A 19,322-nucleotide genomic window follows, 5' to 3' on the forward strand; every position below is an offset into this window, starting at 1 on the left:
TAACTGTTTAGGGTTCTGAGACAAGTATGATATGAGGGATGAGAAGTCGATTTGTTTTGCTGTAGTGAGCAATTGCACAGCATTTTTACAACTTCTGTTACTGGACAGCTACTCCCTTTCTTTGGCAGCTGCACAGTGGTATGCTTTGTAGATGAGGGCCAGAAAGAGCATGTGCTCCAGTAGATGGCAAGCGCTGTATCAAGTTGCCCCTGCTCCTCTTCCTCCACCTTGACATCACACACAGTACAGTCCTCCAAGGTGGAAACCCAATTACCCTTGCTTTCACCCACGTCACAACTCTCCAACAGCCCAACTGACTGTTGGGAACTACAGATGGCAGAGTCTGCAGATCTGTTCACACATTCTATGCCATGGGTAACAGAAGTATAGTCCAAAGATTCAGAGTCAAGAGGAGGAAATCAACTGCACCGATGCCCAAATTTTTTTCAGATTGATTCAGGGCTGGACAAAGTAGGGTCCAAGCAGAATCCAAACCCTCATCAGCAGACATTAACCCTAGTGGATGGAGGTGATCCATTTGTGATGAGACTCAGATACTTAGGCTCCAGCGGACTGTAATGTGTTGTCAGGGCAGGAAAAGGAGGAGGGCGATTCTTAGAGTGAGGAATAGGAGAACAGAGTGGATGATGATGAGGTAGTAGATCACGCTTGGTGTAAACCCAGAGGCATGCAGCTGAGTAGTTCAGCAGAGGAGGAGGAGGAAGACAAGGAGGTTATGTTGCGGCTTCCCTCAGACACAGAGTTCTGCAACCACGACAGGCAATGCACTCTGAGCTCCAACTCTGGCAGTGGCCAGCAGCGTTCACGGGTCTGCAGTAGCGTAGCTTGGGTCTTTTTTTAGACATGCAAAAGTGTAAAAAATCAAGTTATCTGCCAACTTTGTTAAAAATGACAGAGTAGAGTTAAAAAAAATTCAATAATTTGATGACTACATACATGAACTGGCACATGTGTGACTAACGTGTTATTCTGGGAACCTCATTGTGCTAAAATGCAGACTTGTGGGCCTCGCCAATCACCGTACACCCCAAGTGTTGTCACACAGGTCTGCAGCTGCAGAACCTCCACTTGTTTATCCTCTAGAGTTGAAGTGACTGAGAGCCTGTCAGCTGATACGGAAGTGGCATGCCTGCTGTTTTTGACTGATCTTAGATACCAAGCACACCCCATCTTTCTCAATCCACCGTAACATCTCTGCCTGCATCTCACTCACAGTCCAGCAACTTGTCGTGTTCACCCTACTGCAAACTGTGTCAGCACAGCAGCGAGCCCTCGTTTGTGCGGTTGTGCTCACATAAATTATTGTTTCCTCCTACACATGGCAAAGCTAAGAGCTTGAACTTCACCATCTTCAATCTACTAATAATAACTAGCACTAAAATGCTCGGGTGCTCATTGCTTGGGTCAAGCAATTTGTAATACTCAGGTACTCGACCAGACAACCAGAGCAATGAGCCCAATGTAAGTCTATGGGAACCCCGAGCATTTTTACCGCTATCCTCCCGGGGGTTCTTTTAAGGTCTAAAAACATCTGAAAATGATGGAAACAGTGCTCTAATTACATGTGAACATCATGGGGAATGTCCCTGGAAGCATTTCTGACTCCCAGGTCACAGCTGTGAGCAATGTTGTCAATGTTGTCAGAGTCTTATGCCATTTTTACAGGTGCACCCAAAAACATACTAAAACGAAACCAAAATGGATTTTCCTGGGAGATATGTTAAAAACATCCTTTCCAGGGTAATGACTATTATAGAAGGCAAAATAATTAACCCAAAACAAAAATGTTCCTCCACCACTTGGGCTATGATTACACGTAGCGTTTTTGATGCGTTTTTCAACTTTAGCATTGCTTTCAACCAATACAAATGCATTCACTGGGAAATGTCATTGTAACATTTAACAACCTTAGCTGGTCTTATGGTGTGTGACACAACATCAGACACATCTTGTTTCATTTATGAAGGAGGGACTATTAAAGTCACAAAGCCTATTTTTATAGGGCCATCAGGCGGCATTAATATTCTTAACCCCTTCATGACCGTGGGATTTTCCGTTTTTCCGTATTCGTTTTTCACTCCCCTCCTTCCCAGAGCCATAACTTTTTTATTTTTCCGTCAATTTGGCCATGTGAGGGCTTATTTTTTGCGGGACGAGTTGTACTTTTGAACGACATCATTGGTTTTACCATGTCGTGTACTAGAAAAAGGGAAACAAATTCCAAGTGCGGTGAAATTGCAAAAAAAGTGCAATCCCACACTTGTTTTTTGTTTGGCTTTTTTGCTAGGTTCACTAAATGCTAAAACTGACCTGCCATTGTGATTCTCCAGGTCATTACGAGTTCATAGACACCTAACATGACTAGGTTGTTTTTTACCTAAGTGGTGAAAAAAAATTCCAAACTTTGCAAAAAAATAAATAAATAAAATTGCGCCATTTTCCGATACCCGTAGCGTCTCCATTTTTCGTGATCTGGGGTCGGGTGAGGGCTTATTTTTTGCGTGCCAAGCTGGCATTTTTAATGATAGCATTTTGGTGCAGATACGTTCTTTTGATCGCCCGTTATTGCATTTTAATGCAATGTCGTGGCGACCAAAAAAACGTAAATCTGGCGTTTCGATTTTTTTTTTCATTACGCCGTTTAGCGATCAGGTTAATGCTTTTTTTTTATTGATAGATCGGGCGATTCTGAACGCGGCGATACCAAATATGTGTAGGTTGGGTTTTTTTTTTTATTGATTTATTTTGATTGGGGCGAAAGGGGGGTGATTTAAACTTTTATATTTTTTTTATTTTTTTCACATATAGGCTAGAAGCAGGCACAGCACGATCGCCTCTGCTACATAACAGCGATCATCAGATCGCTGTTATGTAGCTAAAATGCAGGTGTGCTGTGAGCGCCGACCACAGGGGGGCGCTCACAGCCACCGGCGATCAGTAACCATAGAGGTCTCCAGGACCTCTATGGTTACCTTCCTGACGCATCGCCGACCCCCGATCATGTGACGGGGGTCGGCGATGCGCTCATATCCGGCCGCACGGCCGGATGCGGTAGTTAAATGCCGCTGTCTGAGTTTGACAGCGGCATTTAACTAGTTAATAGCGGCGGGTGATCGCGATTTCACCCGCCGCTATTGCGCGCACATGTCAGCTGTAAAAAACAGCTGACATGTCGCGACTTTGATGTGCGCTCACCGCCGGAGCGCACATCAAAGCGGGGGTCCCGACATGTGACGTACTATCCCGTCACATGTCGGGAAGGGGTTAAAGGGCCATTATTAAACAGTGGGTCTCCTATACTGTTATTGCCTATGCAGTGAGTGGCTTGGCTGCCAAAAATTACGATGCACCCCCAATACCCCTTTCACGAGGCGTACAGGAGGGCATTCTGAAAAATGTTCCCATTATAAAAAAGTGGGTCTCCCATAGTGTTTGCCTATGTATTGAATGCAAGGCCTGCCCTGCCCCAAAGTTACACGCACCCCACTAACCCTTTCGACAGACATACTTGAGGACCTCACAACAATGTTCCCATTAGAATAAAGTGTGTCTTCCATACAGTTTGACTATGCAGTGAATTGCAGTGTTAAGCCTGAAGAACCTGCATTTTTGAATTGCAGTGGTGAGCCTGAAGAACTTGTAGTGGAGAATTGCATTGTTGATTCTGAAGAACCTGCATTGGTGAAATGCAGTGTTGAGGCTGAAGAACCTGTATTGATGAATTGCAGTGGTGAGCCTGAAGAACCTGTAGTGGAGAATTGCAGTGTTGAGGCTAAAGAATACCTGGCAGTGGAGAATTGCATTGTTGAAGCAGCCGACCAATCCCTACAGTTCCCATTATAAGAAAGTGTGTCTCCCATACTGTTTGCTTATGCATTGAATGAAAGGCCTGCCCTGCCCCAAAGTAACACACACCCCAATAAGCCTTTGAGCCCACATACTGGATGGCCACAGGAAAACCAAGTTCACATTATTCTTTTTGTACTGCCATACTGTTAGCCTATGCATTGAATGCAAGGCCCGCCTTGCCACAAAGTTACAAGCACCCCAATAACCCTTTGAAATGACGTATTGGATGGCCATATGAAACGAAATTTCCCATTATTATTATTTTTTTAATACCATAAAATTTGCCCATGAAGTGAATGCAAGGCCTGGCACAAATTTGCACACACCCCAATCCCCCTTGGAAGAAACATGGAGGAGGGCCTCATAAAAATATTTTCCTATTACAAAGGAGCAGGTCTCCTACACTTGGAATGCACTAAGTGTATGGGCTGACAAACATTTCCCCCTGGGGGGTACACATCAACATACTGTAGTGTGTAAATATTTTTTTTTACGGGCATCATAAACACCCTGGAAAATAGTAACGTGTTTTCCTACACAGTTTCTGCTGGAAAGGTGCAGGTTTTTAGCAAAAATATGGCGGACTAGTCATTGGATGAAGTGATCAGGAAAAGGGGCTTGGTGACGGCAGGAATGGGAACGTACAGGATTAATAACAGCGGTGGCTATGGGAGGTATGAGATCCAGGATACAGCCTACAATGATTAGTTGTTTAGCCACCACCAATTACCAGAATGCGTTTCATGCCCGTCAGAAGACTGGTGTAACAGATGTGCATCTGAAGCTCGACATAAAAGATGCCCGTAAGAAATATGTTGCCAAAGACATACGTGTCTGTATATAGGGCAAAGTGCAACATGCTCGTGAGATGCTGAATACTAGAAAGAAGATCAATGTTGGAGGAAAACCAAACAAACTGATGGATGCTCGTGAAAAACTAAGCTTAAAGAGGAGTGCAGCGGCCGTAACTATCAACACACCCATGGCACAAGGTTCTTCATCTTCACCCATACATATTACCAATAATATCCAAATGTCACAGCCGAAAACTATTTGTTCCAGAGTAACGAACACTGTTAAAGGAATGCCAATAAACGTAGTTAAGCATGAACCTGGGAAACAACAGATTTCCTCTTCACAAGATATGAACGATGATTGTATTGATGATGACTTGGAACTTTACCACAACTCCACCAAGAAGATGAAGATCACAGCTGCAAATAATGTGCAAAAAAGGCAGTGAATGTCTGGAAACTCATTTTCACTTGGGCAAACTTTACCTCTTACTAAAGTGTTACAGAATGATGCATAAACAGCTCCCATGTCTACACAGCATGACACTTCGCCAATCACCACCTTTATTGCACACAAAGGCTGTAACCAACGTGTCATGGACACTTGTCACAAAGGAGGCCAGCTCATCAGTAGGGCCCACTCATAAAGAGTCTGTCTTTAGCTCATTAGAAGGCACAAAAATGACCATTAATAATTTGCATCCAAGAGTCACAGAGGAAGATATTGTAGAGCTTTTCTGTGTATGCAGTGCCTTGAAGCGCACCTGCTTGTTGAGTTCAGGAGTTGCAGACGTTGTGTTTGTACGAAAAGAAGATGCAGTTGGTGCCTACAAAAAATACAACAACAGATACATAGACAGACAACCAATGAAATGCAATCTTCCTTTGAATGGTAGTGTGATAACATCAGACCAGCCCTTGCTTCTAAGATTAAGCGACACCTCATCAAAGAAGAAAGGTTAATGTCAAAGAAACACAAACTCCTCCTCCTCCAGTGTTGCTTAAAATCCTCCAGCTGAAGTTGATCCTGATACTATCTTAAAAGCACTCTTTAAATCCTTACGGTTGTCAGCAGTCCTCCAACCACCTGCATTTAAGATTAAGGTCTGATGACACCAACACAACTTGGATACTGTAATAACAGAGATTCACAATTCACATATGGGCCCAGAGATGCCTTAAAAAAAAAAAAAATCTTTTTGGGTTTTGTTTAATGCTGGTGATGAACACCAGCAGGTAGTTGATGTTTGAAGGAGTCTGGCATCAGACACTGGACAATTTATCCTGTTCACAGCATTGTTGTAGAGTTCACCTTTGTTGTGGGGCAGTTGCGTTATTGCATCAAGAATTTCTGTTCTCTACTTGCTCTATTATTGTTAAACAGCATGATTATGGTTCTACTGTTCTGTCAAGGGAGGATAAATAAATGTTGAATAACTTGTTTAAATTTCTTCAATAATCTGTTTCAACTTAAAAGATAATATTTGTTGTTTGGTAGCTTTAATATCTGGATTCCTACAAATGGATCTCAAGACCTTCATATTCCAGTAAATGGGGGGAGGGGGAATTACTTAGTGTCCACTGACTGTGTTCTAGAGAAATACTTTTTTTTATGACTAATTAATGTTTACACTGTAAAAATGTCATCCAGAACTGTTTAATCGTATGCCATACTCGTTGCCCTGCGGCTGAAGCATTTTGTGATATCTGTGATCTGAAGACAGAAAAATACTGAAGGGAAAGAGATCACGGTAATAGTGATCTAAATACTGAGATGTCTACACAGGAATGCTGGGAGAACATAGATTGTGGTTTTTTATAAACTTCAGCTGCATTTTAAAATTTTTATGTAATGCTGGTAATTAAAAAAAAAGGTACTCTACTGTTGACAGGGCACAGTGCCAGACCATGACTATCTATGCTCTTCCTGTACAACCCTATAATTTTTTAATAATTGATATTTATTTGTACTTCTCATTGGGAAGGGGGATACACAAGAAACGATAGGTGAACTCTGCTGAGACCAAAAACATCCGTTTGCATCACGGAACACGTTCACCCTGGTGTTCTAGTGGTGGTGTCTGAAGAGATGTGGAGGATGTGTGGTATCCCACTAAGAAGCCATTTCTATGGGATACCGTATATATTGTGTGTTTTCATATAAAAATGCTCGCTATTTTTATGTGGACTGGGCATTTTACATACATTGTGAGACCTGCTGACAGGCAGCACAAAAAAGGTTAATCTTCTCCCAGGCTTGATCAGTTGAACAAGCTCAGTTTTAATATGCATAAGGTATCAGGCCTCCATCGAATTTTTTGGGTTGTGTCTTAGCCTACTTATTCAAACAATTTTCCTGCCCCCCCCCAAAAAAAAATACAGGCAAGATATTTGAGAGTGGCCTGTTTCCTTCAGACACCACATCTCTCTGTGTGCTACAAATTGTGGCATTTGAGTCCTCCATTGAACTGTTTTTCCTGTCTCTTAAGGTACCTTCACACGAAGCGACGCTGCAGCGATAGCGACAACGATGCCGATCGCTGCAGCGTCGCTGTGTGGTCGCTGGAGAGCTGTCACACAGACCGCTCTCCAGCGACCAACGATGCCGAGGTCCCTGGGTAACCAGGGTAAACATCGGGTTGCTAAGCGCAGGGCCGCGCTTAGTAACTCGATGTTTACCCTGGTTACCAGCGTAAAAGTAAAAATAACAAACAGTACATGCTCACCTGCGCGTCCCCCGGCGTCCGCTTCCTGTACTGTGTGAGCGCCGGCCCTAACAGCACAGCGGTGACGTCACCGCTGTGCTGTGCTGTTACTTTCACTTTACGGCACTCAGTCAGAGCAGGAAGCGGGCGGCAGGGGACGCGCAGGTGAGTATGTACTGTTTGTTTTTTTTACTTTTACGCTGGTAACCAGGGTAAACATCGGGTTACTAAGCGCGGCCCTGCGCTTAGTAACCCGATATTTACCCTGGTTACCAGCGTAAAACATCGCTGGTATCGTTGCTTTTGGTGTCAAACCTGACGATACACGCCGGTCTGACGACCAAATAAAGTTCTGAACTTTATTCAACGACCAGCGATATCACAGCAGGATCCTGATCGCTGCTGCGTGTCAAACACAACGATATCGCTAGCCAGGACGCTGCAACGTCACGGATCGTTGTCGTTCTCGGTGTAAAGTCGTTTCGTGTGAAGGTACCTTTACTTACGTTATTGCCACCAGTGTGCCGAAAAATTTTTTTTACCTACAGGCCAGATATTTTAAACTGTGTGTTTCCCCACCCACAGATAACACATAAGATCGCTCCAAATTCGGGACGTGCATGGACATGCTAAGTGGACATGATGGTGCATGTGGAGCGCCCGCCAGGGCTGTGGGGTCCTCTGTACCGGGTCGGTACGTAAAGGCATGTGTCACGGCGGTGGTGACCCGGTCTGTGGCCCTGGGCACCCATGTTAGAGGGAAGTTCTTTAAAGGGATTTGTAAAATAATAAAAGTTTGTGACACCACCTGTGGTATTCAGTCAGGGGTGACCGACGCTGTTTAAAGGGGTCCACTGGGGTGATGTTATGGCAGCAGGGATGGTATGGCTTCCCACAGGTGAAGCTGGGTCCCCAGGGCTCCTGGTGTAGTAGATGGTGATAGATGGTGTAGTAAGAAATGGAGGACACAGGGTTGCAGTCTCTTTACCTCTTTACTGTATGATTCAAGCAGCCACAGTCCAGGGTACTAGATCACAGGTGCTGGTGGTGGTCTGGCTGGCTTGGAAGCATCTCAGGAATCCCTCTAACCAGGTGGAGTTGGAAGCCTTCCTTCTAGCGCTGTGTTGTTGTAATCCCTTGCTGCCTTAGGCCTCACACAAGGTCCTCATGTTCTCTCTTTGTCCCCCTTTAGGTAGGACACTAACCCGTACGACAGGTAACTCGATCCTTTTTACAGGATCTCTATCACGACCCGGGCTCTATGCGTTACTGTGTCCTCGGGTGTTAATGGTGGACAGGTAACTTGAAATCCATCTGTCTGCCGATTTCTGCCGTGGGGCATGAAGTTACCCCCACTGTTGTGGATTCTGTTGGTGGGCTCCCTCTGGTGGTTACTGCTGGTACTGGGTGACTTTGGTGGGTTGCGGCCTTTGGTTTCCACCTGTCCATCAGAGGCTGGGTGTTTCCTATTTGACCTGGCCTTTCTGTCATTTCCCTTGCCGGCTATCAATGTGTTCAGATGTGCTCTGTTTGGTTCCTGCCTACCTGCTCCCAGATCTTTCAGGATAAGCTAAGTGCTGATTTTCAGTTGTTTGGTTTTTGGTCCAGCTTGCTTAGAATGTCTCTATGCTAGCTGGTTGCTCTAGTGGACTGAGGTTCTCCCCATGTGCCATGAGTTGGCACATGGGTTCTTGTAATCTCAGGATGGTTTTTTTGATTAGGGTTTTTTGCTGACCGCTCAGTCCCCTTTTGTATCATTCTGCTTTCTAGTTTTTAGCGGGCCTCTATTTGCTAAAGCTATATACATCATCTCTATGTGTGTGCCTTCCTCTCATTTCACCGTCAATACATGTGGGGGGCAACTATACCTTTGGGGTTAATTCCTCTGGAGGCAAGTGAGGTCTTGTTTTCTCTGCAGTACTAGTTAGCTCTTAGGCTGGTGCGTGGCGTCTAGAACCAACGTAGGCACGCTCCCTGGCTATCTCTAGTTGCGTTTGTCAGGCGTAGGGCAGCGGTCAGCCCAGGTTCCATCACCCTAGAGCTCGTCCGATATTTTGTTATACTTTGCTTGTCCTGTGCTATCCCTAGCCATTGGGGATTCATGACAGTATAGCCGGCCCACAAAGTGTTAATTGTTTGGGCTGAAGCAGGAGGAAAAGAAGTGTTCTAGGAAAATTTTTTTTTTTTTTTTTTTCCTTCAGAGTTTTGCTGCCTAGCCCTTAATTGCTGTCTAGCTGCTTCTTACCTCCTCTTAACCCTTGAATGGCTCTGATCTTAGCTGTTTATCATGGATGTCCAGAGTTTGGCTTCCAGCCTGAGTAATCTCGCGGCAAAGGTTCAAAACATACAGGATTTCATTGTTCACACTCCCATGTCTGAACCTAGAATTCCTATTCCAGAGTTTTTTTCTGGAGATAGATCTACCTTCCTGAATTTCAGGAACAATTGTAAATTGTTTCTCTCTTTGAAATCTCGCTCCTCTGGAGACCCTGCTCAACAGGTCAAGATTGTTATATCGTTCCTACGGGGCGACCCTCAGAATTGGGCATTTGCATTGGCACCAGGGGATCCTGCGTTGCTCAGTGTGGATGCGTTTTTTCTGGCATTGGGATTGCTCTATGAGGAACCTAACCTAGAGATTCAGGCTGAAAAGGCTTTATTAGCCCTCTCTCAGGGGCATGATGAAGCGGAAATATATTGTCAGAAATTTCGGAAATGGTCGGTGCTTACTCAGTGGAATGAGTGCGCCCTGGCTGCAAACTTCAGAAATGGTCTTTCTGAGGCCATTAAGGATATTATGGTGGGGTTCCCTGCGCCTACAGGTCTGAATGAGTCTATGGCTATGGCCATTCAGATTGATCGGCGTTTACGGGAGCGCAAACCCGTGCACCAGTTGGCGGTGTCTTCTGAACAGGCACCTGAGACTATGCAATGTGATAGAATTCAGTCCAGAAGTGAACGGCAAAATTATAGGCGGAAAAATGGTTTGTGTTTTTATTGTGGTGATTCAGCTCATGTTATATCAGCATGCTCTAAACGCACAAAAAGGGTTGATAAATCTTTTGCCATTGATACTCTGCAGTCTAAGTTCATTTTGTCTGTGACTCTGATTTTTTCACTGTCTTCCATTTCCGTCGATGCCTATGTGGATTCAGGCGCTGCCCTGAGTCTTATGGATTGGTCATTTGCTAAACGCTGCGGTTTTAGTCTAGAGCCTCTGGAAGTTCCTATTCCTCTGAAGGGAATTGATTCTACACCATTGGCTATGAATAAACCGCAGTATTGGACACAAGTGACCATGCGCATGACTCCCGTTCATCAGGAGGTGATTCGCTTCCTTGTACTGTATAATTTACATGATGTACTAGTGCTTGGTCTGCCATGGTTACAAACTCATAATCCTGTCCTGGACTGGAAAACAATGTCTGTGCTAAGCTGGGGATGTCAGGGGGTTCATGATGATGCACCTCCGATTTCAATCGCTTCATCGACTCCTTCGGAGATCCCTGCGTTTTTGTCAGATTATAAGGATGTTTTTGAGGAGCCTAAGCTCAATTCGCTCCCTCCTCATAGAGAGTGTGACTGTGCTATAGAATTGATTCCTGGCAGTAAGTTCCCTAAGGGTCGTTTATTTAATCTGTCACTGCCAGAGCATACTGCTATGCGGAATTATATTAAGGAGTCCTTGGAAAAGGGACATATTCGTCCATCTTCGTCCCCTCTGGGAGCAGGTTTTTTTTTCGTGGCAAAAAAGATGGTTCCCTGAGGCCTTGTATAGATTATCGCCTTCTGAATAAGATTACAGTCAAATACCAGTATCCATTGCCATTATTTACTGATTTGTTTGCTCGCATTAAGGGGGCTAGGTGGTTCACTAAAATAGATCTTCGTGGTGCGTATAATCTGGTGCGGATAAAACAGGGTGATGAGTGGAAAACCGCATTTAATACGCCTGAGGGCCATTTTGAGTATTTGGTAATGCCTTTTGGACTCTCCAATGCTCCGTCAGTCTTTCAGTCCTTTATGCACAATATTTTCCGTGAATATCTGGATAAGTTTATGATTGTGTATTTGGATGATATTTTGGTGTTTTCTGATGACTGGGAGTCTCATGTTCTACAGGTCAGGAAGGTGTTTCAGGTTTTGCGGGCCAATTCTCTGTTTGTGAAGGGCTCAAAGTGTCTCTTCGGAGTCCAGAAGATTTCTTTTTTGGGGTACATTTTTTCTCCTTCTACTATTGAGATGGATCCCGTTAAGGTTCAGGCTATTTGTGACTGGACACAACCTACATCTGTTAAGAGCCTTCAGAAGTTCTTGGGGTTTGCTAATTTTTATCGTCGGTTCATTGCTAATTTTTCCAGTATTGTTAAACCTTTGACTGATTTGACTAAAAAGGGTGCTGATGTTGCTGATTGGTCTCCTGCGGCCGTGGAGGCCTTTCGGGAACTTAAGCGCCGGTTTTCTTCTGCTCCTGTGTTGTGTCAGCCAGATGTGTCACTTCCTTTTCAGGTGGAGGTTGATGCTTCCGAGATTGGAGCGGGGGCGGTTTTGTCACAGAGAAGTTCTAATGGCTCGGTGACGAAGCCATGTGCTTTCTTCTCTAGAAAATTCTCGCCCGCCGAGCGCAATTATGATGTGGGTGATCGGGAGCTTTTGGCCATGAAGTGGGCATTTGAGGAGTGGCGTCATTGGCTTGAGGGTGCTAAACATCGCGTGGTGGTCTTGACTGATCACAAGAATCTCATTTACCTTGAGTCTGCCAGGCGTTTGAATCCTAGACAGGCTCGTTGGTCATTATTTTTTTCTCGTTTCAATTTCGTGGTTTCATACCTGCCAGGTTCAAAGAATGTGAAGGCAGATGCTCTTTCCAGGAGTTTTGTGCCTGATTCTCCTGGAGACACTGGGCCTGCTGGTATCCTTAGGGATGGGGTAATATTGTCCGCCGTATCCCCAGACTTGCGACGCGCATTGCAGGAGTTTCAGGTGGATAAACCGGATCGATGTCCACCAGAAAGACTGTTTGTTCCGGATGATTGGACCAGTAGAGTCATCTCCGAGGTCCATTCTTCTGTGTTGGCTGGTCATCCTGGAATATTTGGTACAAGAGATTTGGTGGCCAGGTCTTTTTGGTGGCCTTCCTTGTCTAGGGATGTGCGTACCTTTGTGCAGTCTTGTGAAGTGTGTGCTCGAGCTAAGCCTTGCTGTTCACGGGCTAGTGGGTTGTTGTTATCTTTGCCCATCCCGAAGAGGCCTTGGACGCACATTTCCATGGATTTTATTTCTGATCTCCCGGTTTCACAGAAAATGTCCGTTATCTGAGTTGTGTGTGACCGCTTTTCTAAGATGGTTCATTTGGTGCCCTTGCCTAAGTTACCCTCCTCCTCTGAGTTGGTTCCTTTGTTTTTTCAGAACGTGGTTCGTTTGCATGGGATTCCGGAGAATATCGTTTCTGACAGGGGATCCCAGTTTGTGTCTAGATTTTGGCGGACGTTTTGTGCCAAGATGGGCATTGATTTGTCTTTCTCGTCTGCATTCCATCCTCAGACGAATGGCCAGACGGAGCGAACTAATCAGACCTTGGAAACTTATTTGAGGTGTTTTGTTTCTGCTGATCAGGATGACTGGGTTGCTTTTTTGCCACTGTCCGAATTTGCTCTTAATAATCGGGCTAGTTCTGCCACGTTGGTCTCTCCTTTTTTTTGTAATTCGGGGTTTCATCCTCGTTTTTCCTCTGGTCAGGGGGAATCTTCGGATTGTCCTGGAGTAGACGTGGTGGTGGACAGGCTACATCAGATTTGGAATCAGGTGGTGGACAATTTGAAGTTATCTCAGGAGAAGACTCAGCAGTTTGCTAATCGCCGTCGCCGCGTGGGTCCCCGACTTCTTGTTGGGGACTTGGTGTGGTTGTCTTCTCGTTTTGTCCCTATGAAGGTCTCTTCTCCTAAGTTCAAGCCTCGGTTCATCGGTCCTTATAGGATCTCGGAGATTCTTAACCCTGTATCTTTTCGTTTGGATCTCCCAGCATCGTTTGCTATTCATAATGTGTTCCATCGGTCGTTGTTGCGGAGGTATGAGGTGCCCGTTGTTCCTTCGGTCGAGCCTCCTGCTCCGGTGCTGGTGGAGGGAGAATTGGAGTATGTTGTTGAAAAGATCTTGGATTCTCGTGTTTCCAGACGCAAACTCCAGTATTTGGTTAAGTGGAAGGGTTATGGTCAGGAGGATAATTCCTGGGTGGTCGCCTCCGATGTTCACGCGACTGATTTGGTCCGCGCCTTCCATAGAGCTCACCCTGATTGCCCTGGGAGTTCTCGTGAGGGTTCGGTGACCCCTCCTCAAGGGGGGGTACTGTTGTGGATTCTGTTGGTGGGCTCCCTCTGGTGGTTACTGCTGGTACTGGGTGACTTTGGTGGGTTGCGGCCTTTGGTTTCCACCTGTCCATCAGAGGCTGGGTGTTTCCTATTTGACCTGGCCTTTCTGTCATTTCCCTTGCCGGCTATCAATGTGTTCAGATGTGCTCTGTTTGGTTCCTGCCTACCTGCTCCCAGATCTTTCAGGATAAGCTAAGTGCTGATTTTCAGTTGTTTGGTTTTTGGTCCAGCTTGCTTAGAATGTCTCTATGCTAGCTGGTTGCTCTAGTGGACTGAGGTTCTCCCCATGTGCCATGAGTTGGCACATGGGTTCTTGTAATCTCAGGATGGTTTTTTTGATTAGGGTTTTTTGCTGACCGCTCAGTCCCCTTTTGTATCATTCTGCTTTCTAGTTTTTAGCGGGCCTCTATTTGCTAAAGCTATATACATCATCTCTATGTGTGTGCCTTCCTCTCATTTCACCGTCAATACATGTGGGGGGCAACTATACCTTTGGGGTTAATTCCTCTGGAGGCAAGTGAGGTCTTGTTTTCTCTGCAGTACTAGTTAGCTCTTAGGCTGGTGCGTGGCATCTAGAACCAACGTAGGCACGCTCCCTGGCTATCTCTAGTTGCGTTTGTCAGGCGTAGGGCAGCGGTCAGCCCAGGTTCCATCACCCTAGAGCTCGTCCGATATTTTGTTATACTTTGCTTGTCCTGTGCTATCCCTAGCCATTGGGGATTCATGTCACCCCACAACCTCGGTCTACTGGTATATGCGCTCAGCGTGGAGGAAGTTCAGTCACAAGTTCTCTCTCCAGCTCTTCACTTCGCCTTTACGCCTTCCTCCTTTCAGTCTCTTTACAAGTTGCTCTGCTTTCTTTTTCCTTCCCAAGAGCTGCAGAATCATTCATCTGCATGGCCCCAGCTTTCCTTCCTCACTCCTTGCTCTCCTCTCACCAACTGCCACTCTCCAACTGCCTAGCAACTGACTCCTCCTCCCGACCAGAGAGAGAGCTGCTCCCCTGAAGTCGGTTGTAGAGCTCCCTCTTCTGGCCTGGAGTCAGAACGGTGTTGTATGTGCTGAATACCTGTTAAAGAGATCCTTCCTCATTTCCAAGCATGGCATCACTCTTCCCATGAGGAAAGCAATGCCACTGTAACAACTGGTTACCTGGGGTGTTACGCATGCAGGGGCTGAGACTGTGGGCTAGCTGAATTTGGGTCACAACGAACACCCACATCTTCTCGCTTGATCTTCCTGTCCCAATTACTAGGGGAACAAATCAGCACACCACGTCTTGATCCCAGAGTAGTGTCAAAAGGTTGTTGGTTGGATAGCTTTTAATGCTTCCAGCCACTTTGCCACTACCAGTCACTTTGCCACCACCACCACCATCACCCTGTCTTCCACATGGTCAAGTCTGGGTAGCCATGAGTCTGGACTGCATATTCCACACCATGATACTCCCACAATGCCTATTGCCTGTAGACAATTGATCCCACACCTGGACACTCTGAAGAGCTGTTCACTTTACCATTTATAGATTCGGGCCTCTCGCACGATACACTTTAAGCGGGGCAAAATGATATCGCATGTAGTGCTGCCCAAATATTTGAGCAGCCACGGTCACACAAAGGCGACGGTGGAAACATGTCACAAGAGGTGGACGATGATGAGACACAATTGCCAGAAAGTCAGGAGGAGGACCAGCGTGCGAAAGTGGAAGATGAGGTGGTGGATGATATTATTATTATTAGTCATTTTTATAGCGCCATTTATTACATTGCCCTTTACATGTGAAAAAGGGGCATACTTAGACAAGTACACTAAACATGAGCAATAAAAGGCACACGCAAGTACAGAAGGAGAAAGGACCCTTCCCACGAGGGCTCACAGTCTACAAGGAATGGGTGTGGATACACTAGGAGAGGGTAGAGCTGGTCATGCGGTTTTGTAGACTGAGGATCACTGCAGGTTGTAGGCTTTTGGAAGAGGTTGTTCTTCAGGTTCTTTTTGAATGTTTGCATGGTAGGCGGTAGTCTGATGTGTTGGGGTAGAGAGTTACAGAGTGTGGGTGAAGCACGGGAGAAGTCTTGTATGCGGTTGGGGGAAGAAGAGATAAGAGGGGAGTAGAGAAGAAGATGTTGAGAGGATCGAAGGTTGCGTGTAGGTAAGTCCAGGGAGACCAGGTCACAGATTTATGGTGGAGTCAGATTGTGGATGGCTTTGTATGTCATAGTTTTATGGTTTAGAGAGGAGAGTCTGGGGAATAACGGAGAGACAGGTGGATTAGTTGGGCAGCAGAGTTTAGGATAGATTGGAGTGGTCCAAGAGTGCTAGAGGGGAGGCCAGAGAGTAGAAGATTGCAATAGTCGAGGCGGGAGATGATGAGAGCATGCAAAATCATTTTTGCAGTTTCTTGGTTAAAGAATGTAAGGATCCAGGAAATGTTTTTCAGTTTGAGTCGGCAGGAGGAGGCAAGGGCTTGGATATGTGGCTTGAAAGAGAGGGCAGAGTCGAGGATCACCCCAAGTCACCGATCATGCGGGACCGGTGAAAGTGATCAGCCATTAACATATATGGATAGTTTTGGTGGAGGGGTACAGTGAGATGGTTGAAAGATCATGAATTCTGTTTTGCCATGTTCACTTTTAGAAAGCAAGCAGAAAAGAAGGATGAAATAGCGGACAGACATTATGTGATTTTGATCATTAAGGAGGTGATGTCAGGTCGCAATAGGTAGATCTGCGTGTCATCGGCGTAGAGATGATATTGCAAACTGTGGGATTCTATGAGCTGTCCCAGGCCGAAGGTGTAGATGGAAAAGAGTAGGGGTTCTAGAACTGAGCCTTGGGGAACACCGAAAGACAGGGGGCGAGGTGAGGAGGTGGTGTGGGAGAGGGAGACACTGAATGCCCCCTTAACACCAATACAACAGAAGTTGCCAGTACAACTGTTAGGTCTTCTCGAGTCTGGTTGTTTTTTAAAACTAAAAGCGGATAGGATCAGGCTCAACCACTGTTAGGGGTCAGGGGTAAAATGGTAAGACAATGCAAAAGATCTAACCCCGACACACTCCAAAAACATGAAGACAGAACTGTTGCTTTCAAAGTTTTTTAATTTATCTTGCGTAAAAGCTTTCGTCAGAAAGACAATCTGTTCATTCTTAATAACAAAAAATATATATTACAATCAAAATCATAAGAATGAGAATAGGAATGGGAGTCGTACTGCATATATCATCTAAAAACCCTCTCTCCATTAGGACTCAATAAAAAACTTGAAATCTGGTATTGAATTATATTGCTCTACTGTATTTTGTTGGCATTTGGAAATGTATGCTTTATATATTCTGCTCACGGTTATGTCCTAGAAATATATAGAACCACTATGTATACACAAAGCAATCGGGGCAGCACAGTGGCTCAGTGGTTAGCACTGAAGCCTTGCAGCGCTGGAGTCCTTGGTACAAATCTCACCAAAGACAACATCTGCAAGGAGTTTGTATGTTCTCCCTGTGTTTGCGTGGGTTTCCTCCCACATTCCAAAGATATGTTGATACGGAATTTAGATTGTGAGCCCCAATGGCGACAGCGATGATAATGTGTGCAAACTGTAAAGCACTGTGGAATATGTTAGTGCTATATAAAAATAAAGATTATTATTATTAAAGCAATGTTATTCTATGTTAAATGCAGCAGTATGAATTGGCACTAATCCCCCCCCCCCCCTTTTTTCTCTTTTTCAGGCAGGTCAAAGAATGTAGCACATTGTTTAAGTTAAGCTGCACCGATCCTTTCACTACCATCAGCACTCCTTCCTATGCACAAAACCACAATTTGTCTTGTATCTGCAGAGCGTCTGTGTTGCATAGCAACTAGTGTTGAGCATTCCGATACCACAAGTATCGGGTATCGGCCGATATTCGCGGTATCGGAATTCCGATACCGAGTTCCGATACTTTCAGTATATTGGATACCGGAATCGGAAGTTCCCATAATTCACAGAGCCAGAATTCAGCCAATGAGGACTAATTAGAAGTGTTGGCACATCCAGTTCTGCATGGTAGGCATGTAACTACTGGTATGGCTGTGATTGGCTGCTGAAATGATGTCATGATGCACTATAAAAGTCGCCGCTGCCATTTTGGGTTCACTCTGCTGTGAATTCAGTTAGGGACAGGATGCTGTGTTCTGACTGAGGGCCAGTTTAGAGATAGCGATTTGCTTCATTGTGCTTTACCCAGGCTAATATAGCAACTGCTGTGTGAGAACCTTTTTTTTGCCTTGCAGCGCTGTTCACGGCTGTCTGCAAGGTGTCTATGTGTGAGTGCAGCTCACTCTGCAGTCTGGTCTGCAGCCACCGCTGGTTGTAGTCAACTCAGGGTGCATCACTGCCTCATACCGTTCCATTGTCCGTTTTTCAAATAGTGCAGCCTGCAGCACATTTTTTTCAAATTTATCCTATTAGTGGCTTTCCATCCGTATCCTGCTAGATTGTGGAAAAACACTATATAGGATTACATAGAGGAGTTTTTTTTGGCCTTGCAGCGCCGTTTACAGCTGTCTGCACGGTCTCTGTGTGAGTGCAGCTCACTCTGTAGTCTGTTCTGCGACCACAGCCGGTTGTAGTCAGGTCAGGGTGCGTCACTGCCTCATACCGTTCCATTGTCCGTTTTTCAAATAGTGCAGCCTACTGCACATTTTTTCAAATTTATCCTATTAGTGGCTTTCCATCCGTATCCTGCTAGATTGTGGAAAAACACTATATAGGATTACATAGAGGAGTTTTTTTGGCCTTGCAGCGCCGTTTACGGCTGTCTGCATGGTCTCCGTGTGAATGCAGCTCACTCTGTAGTCTGTTCTGCCACCACAGCCGGTTGTAGTCAGCTCAGGGTGCATCACTGCCTCATACTGTTCCATTGCCCGTTTCTCAATTAGTGCAGCCTGCTGCACATTTTTTCAAATTTATCCTATTAGTGGCTTTCCATCTGTATCCTGCTAGATTGTGGAAAAACTCTATATAGGATTACATAGAGGAGCTTTTTTTGGCCTTGCAGCGCCGTTAACGGCTGTCTGCATGGTCTCTGTGTGAGTGCAGCTCACTCTGTCGTCTGTTCTGCGGAAAAAACAAACAGTTAATAAAGTTCACCAAACACTCCACTTTAGAGTTGTGTAGGCCACATTAGCTCATATTAAAGTCTAGTCCACACTTGATAAAGTTAGTGTTCCTTATACCTGTCAGCAGCTGTTCAGGAAAAAGCACACTAAGCCCTTAGTACTTTTCTTCCTATCTTTATCAGTCTACCAAGATGAAGAAGGCAGGGAGTAAGGCACGTGAAGGTGGAGCAGGGAGAGGACGTGGGGATTCTGTGCCTGCTGCGGGCACCGGTGACTCATCATCCCTCAGTTTTAGCAGGGAACAGTCCTTCATGCACAGCTTTGTAGGAGCTCGCTGTGCCCCGCTGCTGCGGGACGAACAAATTGAAGCCATTGTCGGATGGATGGCAGCTAATGCATCAACTTCAATTAGTGCCACATCCTCTCAGGCACAGAGCACTGAAGAGCACCAATCTGTCTCTTCACCACCTGCCAAATTGCCCA

The 19,322-nt window shown here is 45.4% G+C and overlaps 1 long non-coding RNA gene and 1 pseudogene across 1 annotated transcript in view; both read left to right on the forward strand.

Moving 5' to 3' along the window:
- The window catches only part of LOC143783527 (uncharacterized), a 137,655-nt gene that overhangs the window by 57,999 nt on the left and 60,334 nt on the right, over positions 1-19,322 (forward strand). The window lies entirely within an intron of this gene.
- LOC143782078 (polymerase delta-interacting protein 3 pseudogene) lies at positions 4,955-5,627 on the forward strand (annotated as a pseudogene).

The sequence above is a fragment of the Ranitomeya variabilis genome, chromosome 6 (genome assembly GCF_051348905.1).
Source record: "Ranitomeya variabilis isolate aRanVar5 chromosome 6, aRanVar5.hap1, whole genome shotgun sequence".
Lineage (NCBI taxonomy): Eukaryota > Metazoa > Chordata > Amphibia > Anura > Dendrobatidae > Ranitomeya > Ranitomeya variabilis.